Below are 12,500 nucleotides of genomic sequence, written 5' to 3'. Positions count from 1 at the left end.
CCACCCCTTTGTATTTGGGGGTGACTTAAGGGTAAAAATGTAAAAATTAAAAAAAAAACAAAATTAACCAAATTTAAATATGTTGTGTATTTTAGTGCGTAGATAAGGCTCTTATATAATGTTTTTACATTTCACCCTTTGGGGGTGAGTTATTAAACAAAAAGCTACAAATAAAGCCTAATCGATACGGTTTTTTGCATATAGGTAGCCTCTAAAATATTAATAAAAAATATTTTAGTAAAAACCACCCCTTTGTATTTGGGGGTGACTTAAGGGTAAAAATGTAAAAATTAAAAAAAAAACAAAATTAACCAAATTTAAATATGTTGTGTATTTTAGTGCGTAGATAAGGCTCTTATATAATGTTTTTAGATTTCACCCTTTGGGGGTGAGTTATTAAACAAAAAGCTACAAATAAAGCCTAATCGATACCGTTTCTTGCATATAGGTAGCCTCTAAAATATTAATAAAAAATATTTTAGTAAAAACCACCCCTTTGTATTTGGGGGTGACTTAAGGGTAAAAATGTAAAAATTAAAAAAAAACAAAATTAACCAAATTTAAATATGTTGTGTATTTTAGTGCGTAGATAAGGCTCTTATATTCGTTTTTTAGATTTCACCCTTTGGGGGTAAGTTTTTAAACAAAAATCTACAAATAAAGCCTAATCGATACGGTTTTTTGCATATAGGTAGCCCCTAAAATATTAATAAAAAATATTTTAGCAAAAAACACCCCTTTGTATTTGGGGGTTAATTAAGGGTAAAAACGTAAAAAATAAAAATAAACAAAAATTAACCTAATTTAAATAATTGAAAATTTATCACATTTACTACAAATATTGTATGTATTTCAATGCGTACATAAGGACCATATATTTCTTTTTTTTTTAATTTTACCCTTAGAGGGTGAGTTTTTAGCGTTTGTAAAAAAATGTTACTGGATTCCTATAATTACCATTAAATCTACAGTCATGTGGTTTACAATAAAAAAAATATATTACCATAAAGAACTAAGAACTAAATACTTTTTCCTTATCAAAAACACCCCTAAAGTGTACAAAAAAATAATACACATACAGTCAGATCGATATGGGTTTTTGCGTGCAAATACCCACTAAAATAAAAATAAAGCTTATTTAAATAAAATCCACCCCTTTGAATTAAGAGGTGAGTTAAGGGTAAAAATGTAAAAAATAAAAATAAAGAAAAATTTATCACATTTGGATATAAATAAACAAAAATTTATCACATTTAGGTATATTGTGTATATCAATGCGTACAAAAGGCCCCTATATTACTTTTTTGGATTTCACTCTTTGGGGGTGACTATTTAACTTTTATAAAAAAAGGTTTTTACATTTCCATAAGTGTCTTCGAATCGATTGACAAGCGGTTTACAATAAAAAAATATATTATAATAATTATAAAAAACAGACACCACTTATTTAAAAAAGCCACCCCTAAAATTGACAAAAAAAAAACAAATACAGTCAGATTAATATAGGTTGTAGCGTGCAAGTACCCTTTGAAATAGAAATAAAGATAATTTAAACAGCGAAGGAACTGGCTTACCTCGGCCTATGATTAGAAAACAGTTTCCTGTATAACTTGCATTCGCCATAACTATAAATAAATCACAAGGACAAACGTTTGACAAAGTAGGCATATACCTGGATGGGCCATGTTTTGTGCATGGCCAATTGTATGTAGCTATGAGTCAAGTGGGGTTAGGAGAAAATTTAAAAATATATATAACAAACGGACCTCAACAAGGGAAATATAACTATCGCAATGGAAGGACGTTTACCAGAAATGTCGTATTTCGGAATGTTGTAGCAAATAATACACGGCCACACACTATGCAACATAACGCAGATGAACCACTGCAACCTATTATTCTACAAATCTACGACGAATGGAATGATGATTTCGACTGGAATACACTTCCAGAATTTGAAGACAAATTTCTCGGCAATCCTCTTCCAATAATAAGAAGTATTCAACCGTTCTATACCGATTCACAATTAAGGCGGCAAGTATCCACCATGGAGAAGCCTGATACGTCTGGACTTAATATTAAACAAACGACAACACACTTACAAATCTCAAGTGACGATGACGAAGATTCTTTATAAAACCTTTTATATTTACTAAATTGAAAAACATATGTTAAAACAATTTAATAAATGTTATGTTTTTAATTGTGACAAGTGTTTTTAATATAATCCATATCATACATAACAACTTACACCGTGTTAAGCCTGAAATAATCAATTTAGCTCAAATTCTATTACGTTAGGTCCAAAAGATCAGTTTGGTTTTAAAAACTATACAACCAGAAATTCGACAAAAATTGGCGGCGGTACTTTCAGGGCGCGTATTTTTCACCCGCTAATAGGGAACGTGAGCTGGGTTTAGACCGTCGTGAGACAGGTTAGTTTTACCCTACTGATGACTCGTCGTTGCGATAGTAATCCTGCTCAGTACGAGAGGAACCGCAGGTTCGGACATTTGGTTCACGCACTCGCTCGAGCGGGCGGTGGTGCGAAGCTACCATCCGTGGGATTATGCCTGAACGCCTCTAAGGCCGTATCCTTTCTAGTCAAAGGTGGCAACGATACCTTTAGGAGTTTCGAGAGTCGACAGGCTCAAAACAATGTGACTTTACTAGGCGTTTAACGCTTGCGTACGAACGTCGCACGAGCCCTATTTGCCGTGTGAAGCCACCGATCGGCGGCGGGATCGATCCTTGCCACGTCCGACCAGGCTTCTAGACGGTCAATTATGGGTACATTGTTGTTCGACGTCGAAACTCGGAATTGTCTGTAGACGACTTACGTACCTGGCAGGGTGTTGTACTCGGTAGAGCAGTTTCCACGCTGCGATCTGTTGAGACTCAGCCCTCAGCTTGGGGATTCGTCTTGTCGGCGAGACGAGACCCCGTCAACGTTTAGAAAGCTGAGTGGATAAAAAATATACCCAGCCAGGTACACATTGTTTATATAAAAATTTCTAGTATGCAATGCAACTTGAGCTAATAACCAACATGAACTTACTCCATTTTATTATTACATACGTACCTGGTAAGGTGTTGTATTCGGTAGAGCTGTTTCTACGCTGCGATCTGTTGATACTCAGCTTGGAGATTCGTCTTGTCGGTGAGACGAGACTCCGTCAACGTTTAGAAAGCTGAGAAGATCAAAAAATACACACAGCCAGGTACACATTGTTTATATAAAAATTTCTAGTATGCAATGCAACTTGGGCTAATAACCAACATGAACTTACTCTATTTTATTATTACATACGTACCTGGCAAGGTGTTGTATTCGGTAGAGCTGTTTCTACGCTGCGATCTGTTGATACTCAGCTTGGAGATTCGTCTTGTCGGTGAGACGAGACTCCGTCAACGTTTAAAAAGCTGAGTGGATAGCAAAATACACACACAGCCAGGTACACATTGTTTATATAAAAATTTCTAGTATGCAATGCAACTTGGGCTAACCAACATGAACTTACTCTATTTTATCATTACAAATAAATTTACCTCTCTAAAAACTCTCACTCTTCTCACCACAATTTAATACACTTTAGTAGTGTACAGCCTTATTTCTCTCTCTCAAGTAACAAAAAGACGATGGTGTGGTTGGTGATAGTGATAGAAACCAATTAGTCTTAAAGAGTAAGAGTAATAGAGTAAGAGATGAATAATACAAGAAAGAGGAAAGAGGAAAGAAAGAGAAAGAAAAGAGAAAGAAGACAGAGAGAGAGAGAAAAAGAAAGAAAAAAATTAAAAGGAAGAAGATAGATGATAGAGAGAGAGAGAGAGAGAGAGAGAGAGAGAGAGAGAGGAAGAGTAGAAGAAAGCCAGCAAATTATTCGAACGACATACTTCGTTCTACGGACTTAGCACATAGCTCTCGCCTAGCACATAGCTCTCGCCTAGCACATAGCGCTCGCCTTGCACCATTCACTGCTTAATAACTACTGCATATAATAAGTCACGATTGCTCATGTGGTAAAATAGTGATGACACAATCATTTTGTTTAAAGGTATGCAACCAACAATACACGAAACGCGCGCTAAAGTTGCCTAAAACCACGAAGTACTACGTATACTTTAATTGTAACGCAACTCGTTTCACAGTAAACGTGTATGAAAATTGCCTATATTCAAGAAGTACTACATTTGTTTAAATATTGTATTAGTGTTACGAAGTACGACGTTTAAATATTATGAATTATTTTTAGTTGTATATAAAATCATAGCTATTTTTGTAAATTAATAATGCAACCCGCAATACACCAAATGTGTATTAATATTGCCTAACTTGTACGAAGTACAACGTTCATTTAAGTGCATTAAGTATGGTGCTCTGTGCGATGAAATACGACGTTCATGTGACCATAAAGTAACAAACGAAGTACGGCGCTCACAAATGCAGCGCTCAAAATTATTGTTTCATTGCACGACGTTTGCTTTGTTTCTGACTGCGACAAAATGCAGCGTTCATTTGATTTTGTACATAGTACAGACAAAGTACGACGTTTACGAAGTACGGCACTCAAGATCGTGATTTTCTTGTACGACGTTTATTTGCACGTGCTGCCGATTGCGACGAAGTACAGCGTTCAATTGACTTTGTACATAGTACAGACGAAGTACGATTTGCGAAGTACGGCACTCAAAATCATGATTTTCTTGTTCGACGTTTATTTGCACTTGCTGTCGACTGCGACGAAGTTTAGCGTTCATTTGACTTTGTACATAGTACAGACGAAGTACGACGTTTGCGAAGTACGGCACTCAAAATCGTGATTTTCTTGTACGACGTTTATTTGCATGTGCTGCCGACTGCGACGGAGTACAGCGTTCAATTGACTTTGTACATAGTACAGACGAAGTACGACGTTTGCGAAGTACGGCACTCAAAATTGTGATTTTCTTGTACGACGTTTATTTGCACGTGCTGCCGACTGCGACGAAGTACAGCGTTTAATTGACTTTGTACATAGTACAGACGAAGTACGACGTTTGCGAAGTACGGCACTCAAAATCGTGATTTTCTTGTAAGACGTTTATTTGCAGTTGCTTCCGACTGCGACGAAGTTTAGCGTTCAATTGACTTTGTACATGGTACAGACGAAGTACGACGTTTGCGAAGTACGGCACTCAAAATCATTATTTTCTTGTACGACGTTTATTTGCACTTGCTGCCGACTGCGACGAATAACAGCGTTCAATTGACTTTGTACATAGTACAGACGAAGTACGACGTTTGCAAAGTACGGCACTCAAAATCACGATTTTCTTGTAAGACGATTATTTGCAGTTGCTTCCGACTGCGACGAAATGCAGCGTTCATAGTACAAACGAAGTACGACGTTCACAAAGTAATGAAGTAAAACGTAAACATTAAATAATAATAATGCAACCCACAATACATTAATTGTGTATCAAAATTGCATAACTTTTACGAAGTACAACGTTCAAAAATATTAAAGAATTTTATTTCTGTGGTATATAATAAAAAACCAGCAAATTTTTTTGCAAATTACGTATCTGTAAATAAATGTAAACATTTAGCAACTAATCAAAATTGTTTTTTTGCTTAGATATTAAAGTAAAACATAAAAATATATTAAATTTATAGAATGCAACCCGCAGCACACTAGATGTGCATTAATATTGCATAACCTTTACGAAGTACGACGTCCAAAAATATTAAATTTTTTTTATATTGAGGCAAAAAGTGAGAAGACATAAATTAATAATAGTGCAACCTGCAATACACTGAATATGTACTGATGTTGCATAACCTTCACGAAGTACTACGTTTAAATATAAATTAATATTATTGCGACCCGCAATACACTAAATTTGTATTAATATTGCATAACCTACACGAAGTACGACGTTCAAGAATATTAAAGAATTTTATTTCTGTGGTATATAATAAAAAAAACAGCAAATTTTTTTGCAAATTACGTATCTCTAAATAAATGTAAACATTTAGCAACTAATCAAAATTGTTTTTTTGCCTAGACATTAAAGTAAATCATAAAAATACATTAAATTTATAAAATGCAACCCGCAGCACAACAGATGTGCATCAATATTGCATAACTTTTACGAAGTACGACGTCCAAAAATATTACATTATTTTTATATTAAGGTAAAAAGTGAGAAAACATAAATTAATAATAATGCAACCTGCAATACACTTAATATGTACTGATGTTGCATAACCTTCACGAAGTACTACGTTCAAGTATAAATTAATATTATTGCGACCCGCAATACACTAAATTTGTATCAATATTGCATAACTTACACGAAGTACAACGTTCAAAAATATTAAATATTTTATTTGTAGTTTGCATATAATAAAAAAAAACAAATTTTTATGTAAATTACGTATCTGTAAATAAACGTACACATTTAACAATTAAATAAACTTAGTATTTTGGCCTAGATATTAAATTAAAACATAAAAATGCATAATATTTATTAAAATGCAACTTGCAATACACCAAATGTGTATGAATATTGCATAACCTTTGCGAAGTACGACGTTCACGAAGTACGTCGTTTACGAAGTGCGACGTTCACGAAGTACGTCGTTTACGAAGTGCGACGTTCACGAAGTGCGACGTTCACGAAGTACGTCGTTTACGAAGTGCGACGTTCGCGAAGTACGACGTCTACACATTAGGGCACTCAAAATTATTGTTAGGTTGTACGACATTCAGACGTTCCAACTGCGACTAACTACAGCATTCATTTGACTTTGCACATACGACGAACGAAGTACGACGTTTACGAAGTACGGCGCTTAGAATAATTTTGTTTTTATTAATTAATAATTTTTTTTTAAACAAACGTTTTTATAATTAAATTTTATAATGGTTTAAATATAAAATATGACTTTTTAATATTATCAATATTTAAAATATTTTCTCCCCTTTGTGTGTATGCCTTATAGTTATAGAGCTGTGCGCTTCGGTAGACGTCGCCTGTGGAGCTATGTCAGTGGAGCGGTGCGCATATCCAATACCGAGCGGCTGCCTCGATCGGTGTCGCGCTGGTATATGTATGGTAGTGGTGTGTGTCGATGCGTTGAGTGAGGCGATATGAACGGTGTAACGGTTTAGTCGAAGTTTATCATAAATGACGACGACAAAACGACCGATTATGTATACGTTCTGCATTTGCTTCCAATTTATCGACGTTTATCGCACATTTCCGCTATCGAATTCGAATAGGGCTTTGCTTGCGAGATTGCTTTATTTTGTGATTTTGTGGCTCGCCCAGTTCCCCACAGCGAGATTGCGGATGCGGCAAAACGTATTCTCTTACGTTGGCGGTCCTTATGCAATCAAACTTTGTTGAACTAACAAATGTTTGTGATTTAAACAAACAAAAATAATAAATGCGTCAACTCTCTAATATCCGAGCGAGAATATTTATATAATATTCGTAACGTTTATGGATTCGAAAGAATTTCATAAATTCACGTCGCATTCAATCTTGCGAAGAGTGAAGAGAATGTTTGAACTTTTAAATCGGCAAAGGTAAAAAATAATATTATAAATATTATTATTATGCCTTTATTGACCGATATATGTGTTGTGGTGTTTAACGACTATATCGTACGAAGAAAAGAAGAAATAGCGTGGCGTTACTTTCTTATATGTTAGATTGTTTCGCACAAACGCGCATATTCTTCATCTTTATAAACGATGATGATGAGTATTTTATTCTCTCGTCTGTCTCAAAAAACACAAAAACACAGTTCCCTGGTTGATCCTGCCAGTAGTCATATGCTTGTCTCAAAGATTAAGCCATGCATGTCTCAGTACAAGCCAAATTAAGGTGAAACCGCGAAAGGCTCATTAAATCAGTTATGGTTCCTTAGATCGTACCCACATTTACTTGGATAACTGTGGTAATTCTAGAGCTAATACATGCAAACAGAGCTCCGACCGGAGACGGAAGGAGCGCTTTTATTAGATCAAAACCAATCGGTGGCGGTTTCGCCGTCATCGTACAACTTGGTGAATCTGAATAACTTTACGCTGATCGCACGGTCTCGCACCGGCGACGCATCTTTCAAATGTCTGCCTTATCAACTGTCGATGGTAGGTTCTGCGCCTACCATGGTTGTAACGGGTAACGGGGAATCAGGGTTCGATTCCGGAGAGGGAGCCTGAGAAACGGCTACCACATCCAAGGAAGGCAGCAGGCGCGCAAATTACCCACTCCCGGCACGGGGAGGTAGTGACGAAAAATAACGATACGGGACTCATCCGAGGCCCCGTAATCGGAATGAGTACACTCTAAACCCTTTAACGAGGATCAATTGGAGGGCAAGTCTGGTGCCAGCAGCCGCGGTAATTCCAGCTCCAATAGCGTATATTAAAGTTGTTGCGGTTAAAAAGCTCGTAGTCGAATTTGTGTCCCGCGCCGCCGGTTCATCGTTCGCGGTGTTAACTGGCGTTTCGCGGGACGTCCTGCCGGTGGGCTTAGCTCGAGAGGGCGGCCCAACTCAATCCCGCCGCGGTGCTCTTCATTGAGTGTCGAGGTGGGCCGGCACGTTTACTTTGAACAAATTAGAGTGCTTAAAGCAGGCTAAAACTTCGCCTGAATACTGTGTGCATGGAATAATGGAATAGGACCTCGGTTCTATTTTGTTGGTTTTCGGAACCCCGAGGTAATGATTAATAGGAACGGATGGGGGCATTCGTATTGCGACGTTAGAGGTGAAATTCTTGGATCGTCGCAAGACGGACAGAAGCGAAAGCATTTGCCAAAAACGCTTTCATTGATCAAGAACGAAAGTTAGAGGTTCGAAGGCGATCAGATACCGCCCTAGTTCTAACCATAAACGATGCCAGCTAGCGATCCGCCGACGTTCCTCCGATGACTCGGCGGGCAGCTTCCGGGAAACCAAAGCTTTTGGGTTCCGGGGGAAGTATGGTTGCAAAGCTGAAACTTAAAGGAATTGACGGAAGGGCACCACCAGGAGTGGAGCCTGCGGCTTAATTTGACTCAACACGGGAAACCTCACCAGGCCCGGACACCGGAAGGATTGACAGATTGAGAGCTCTTTCTTGATTCGGTGGGTGGTGGTGCATGGCCGTTCTTAGTTGGTGGAGCGATTTGTCTGGTTAATTCCGATAACGAACGAGACTCTAGCCTGCTAAATAGGCGTATTTCGACATCCCAAATACCCGCTGGAGCCGGGTTCGCCCGGTCTCTATGTGCGGTTTTTACTGTCGGCGTACAAACAATTCTTCTTAGAGGGACAGGCGGCTTCTAGCCGCACGAGATTGAGCAATAACAGGTCTGTGATGCCCTTAGATGTTCTGGGCCGCACGCGCGCTACACTGAAGGAATCAGCGTGTCCTCCCTGACCGAGCGGTCCGGGTAACCCGCTGAACCTCCTTCGTGCTAGGGATTGGGGCTTGCAATTGTTCCCCATGAACGAGGAATTCCCAGTAAGCGCGAGTCATAAGCTCGCGTTGATTACGTCCCTGCCCTTTGTACACACCGCCCGTCGCTACTACCGATTGAATGATTTAGTGAGGTCTTCGGACCGGTGCGCGGTGGCGTTTCGACGTTGCCGATGTTGCTGGGAAGATGACCAAACTTGATCATTTAGAGGAAGTAAAAGTCGTAACAAGGTTTCCGTAGGTGAACCTGCGGAAGGATCATTAACGTGTAAATGTTGTTGTTTAGTTGTCACACATACACACATTTTGTCTGTGCTGATCAACAAAAAACACACACATACATACACTATTCGTATGATGATCAATTCTCATACAAAATTCTTCATTATGCGTCGAACGGAAAAGCAACAACGGGTCGTCTTGCATTAAGCGGATCTGTTGTTACGTTTTTCGATTTATTTTATAAATCGATTGTAAACGTGCCGTAAACGACGTTTTCGAAGAATTTTTTTGAACATTAACACGAATCAATATTGTCGAAAGATGGTTATGTGCTAACGTTTTATTATTGCTTTCGCAGTGCCGGTCTTAGCGTATTTCCATCATCGTATTCGCTTCGAAAAAAAGTACTAATACAGTGGTGGTGTATAATTAATGTGCAAGAGATGTTGTTGTTGTTGTTGTAGTATTTGTATATGGTTGGAGTTATTTATAATAACAAACAAGAATGAATAATAATGGTGTCTGCCAATACGATCGTACTTTATGTACACGAATAAAACTTTATACATACAAACCATAATAATAAATAAACTCGAAACAACCAACAACAAAATTATTACGCTACTGTACATACAAACACACATTTATACATACCATCATTTTACTTTACCGATGGTGAGTGATGTTTGAAAAATAAACGCTTAGGCTTACGATTTTGTAAGCCAGTCTTTGCGTATTTTCTTCATCGTATTCGCTTCGGAAAAAAGAAAATAAAGATGGTGTATAATTAATGTGTAAAAGAGATGTTGTAGTTGTAATTTAATTTGTAAATGGTTGGAGTTTATTAATAAATAATAATAGGGGCTGTCTATTCGTCTGTACTTTATGTACAAGACTACAAAAACGTTTTATAACAATAAAAAGCTCGAAACAACCAATAACAAAATATACTACTACTATACTACTATACATACAAACGCACATTTATAAATACATAAAATCAATTTACTTTATCGATAGAGAGTGATGTTTGGAAAAAAACGCTTAGGCTTACGGTTTTCGGGTACCTGGGTTCCGCATGCGTCGAAGTAATAATTTACTTTAACGACGCGACGAACCGTAGGAATCTAAATAAAAAAGTTTATTTATTAACTTTTTTAGATTCTGTGGGTTTTAAATGATATACGCCCGACTGACGAAGGAACGTTTTGCACTGCCTGTGCTTTTCTTTTGATTCGTTTTTATGTCGACGGACGTTCTTAGAATGCCCACCAAACGACGTATCACACAAAACACCCTACAATTGTATTGTTTGGTAAATATTGTTGTGATTAAGTTTGTAGCTGTGGCGTTTGTTTGAAGAAAACGTCTGGTTTTTCGACATATTTTCTATTTAATAAATATACATAATGCTTATCGCAAAAGGAGCAGAGTTTTATAGACAAAGTTGATAGAGAAAAAAAACCTAATAGATATATATACGTATTTATAAAACGTTAATATCATCGGGTTATTCTTTATGTAAACTTAAACTATAACTGCATACTCTTTTCGATAAGTAGATACAAATGCCACTTTAATTAAATAAAATATTATAAAATATAACGCCGAACGTTTCTTTCGATTGGTCCGTTTCTCACATATACATCACAATTGTAATAACCTTAAGTAGTTATTTTTGTTGTTGTGTGATGATGAAACGATTTCGATGTGGAACGGTGCGTTATGTAATAATATTTTAAATTTGTTTGAAAAGATTACCCTGAACGGTGGATCACTTGGCTCGTGGGTCGATGAAGAACGCAGCTAATTGCGCGTCAACTTGTGAACTGCAGGACACATGAACATCGACATTTCGAACGCACATTGCGGTCCTCGGATATACTGTTCCCGGACCACTCCTGGCTGAGGGTCGTGTCAATTTCAAAGACTGCTCGGTTTTTGTCTTAAACACAGCGCACAATGTTGTGTAGACAATTACGTCGGAGCGTGTTGGGTGCAAATATGACGCGTTACTATAATTGTTAATTGATTGTCGGTTGTCATAATAAAATATTATGCAACGTAGACAACAATAAAAACAATATAAAAAATAACGCGGCATCCTAAAACGCAATAGCGGCTGACATTCTTATTAGTTTGTTGGTGAAAGTTGGTTTAGACGTAGCACGTCCGATATTAAAAAGCAGCCACAACGCTTAAATTTCGAACGAAGCGATCGTCGTGTCCGAGACGTTAAAGTTGTTTATATGCATATTTTATGCACTATAATTAACAACAACAACATTCTCGCAACGACGTCAGATCGATGTTTGAAATTGTTTGGAGGCAGCCATATAAACGGAATACGTGTAATTATCGTCTGACAAAATAAAGGCAAATTTATATTTGCGACCTCAGAGCAGGTGAGACTACCCGCTGAATTTAAGCATATTATTAAGCGGAGGAAAAGAAACTAACTAGGATTTCCTTAGTAGCGGCGAGCGAACAGGAAAAAGCCCAGCACCGAATCCCGCGGCCGAAACCGGACGCCGGGAAATGTGGTGTTAGGGAGGATCCGTCATCCCGAGATTGTGCGACGCGTCCAAGTCCATCTTGAACGGGGCCACAGCCCATAGAGGGTGCCAGGCCCGTAGTGACCGTTGCCGATAACGGGAGGATCTCTCCTCAGAGTCGGGTTGCTTGAGAGTGCAGCCCTAAGTGGGTGGTAAACTCCATCTAAGGCTAAATATGACCACGAGACCGATAGCGAACAAGTACCGTGAGGGAAAGTTGAAAAGAACTTTGAAGAGAGAGTTCAATAGTACGTGAAACCGTTCA

The 12,500-nt window shown here is 37.9% G+C and overlaps 3 non-coding genes and 1 pseudogene across 3 annotated transcripts in view; all 4 read left to right on the top strand.

Annotated features, from left to right (window-relative positions):
* LOC135267457 (large subunit ribosomal RNA) overlaps positions 1–2,922 on the top strand; it is an 8,098-nt pseudogene extending 5,176 nt beyond the window's left edge.
* A 4,877-nt stretch (positions 2,923–7,799) lies between these two features.
* Positions 7,800–9,722, top strand: LOC135267441 (small subunit ribosomal RNA). Its single transcript, XR_010335871.1, has one exon. It is a non-coding gene; the product is annotated as a small subunit ribosomal RNA (ribosomal RNA).
* A 1,716-nt stretch (positions 9,723–11,438) lies between these two features.
* On the top strand, positions 11,439–11,595 carry LOC135267443 (5.8S ribosomal RNA). The gene has a single exon (XR_010335873.1). It is a non-coding gene; the product is annotated as a 5.8S ribosomal RNA (ribosomal RNA).
* A 476-nt stretch (positions 11,596–12,071) lies between these two features.
* LOC135267459 (large subunit ribosomal RNA) overlaps positions 12,072–12,500 on the top strand; it is a 4,012-nt gene continuing 3,583 nt past the window's right edge. The window contains exon 1 of the ribosomal RNA XR_010335884.1: positions 12,072–12,500. This exon is cut by the window's right edge and continues 3,583 nt beyond it. This is a non-coding gene — a ribosomal RNA (large subunit ribosomal RNA).

This window comes from Tribolium castaneum, unplaced genomic scaffold, assembly GCF_031307605.1.
Source record: "Tribolium castaneum strain GA2 unplaced genomic scaffold, icTriCast1.1 ptg000027l, whole genome shotgun sequence".
Classification (NCBI taxonomy): Eukaryota; Metazoa; Arthropoda; class Insecta; order Coleoptera; family Tenebrionidae; genus Tribolium; species Tribolium castaneum.
The sequence above is the reverse complement of the archived record's forward strand: the minus strand, read 5'-3'. Positions and strand labels throughout refer to the sequence as shown.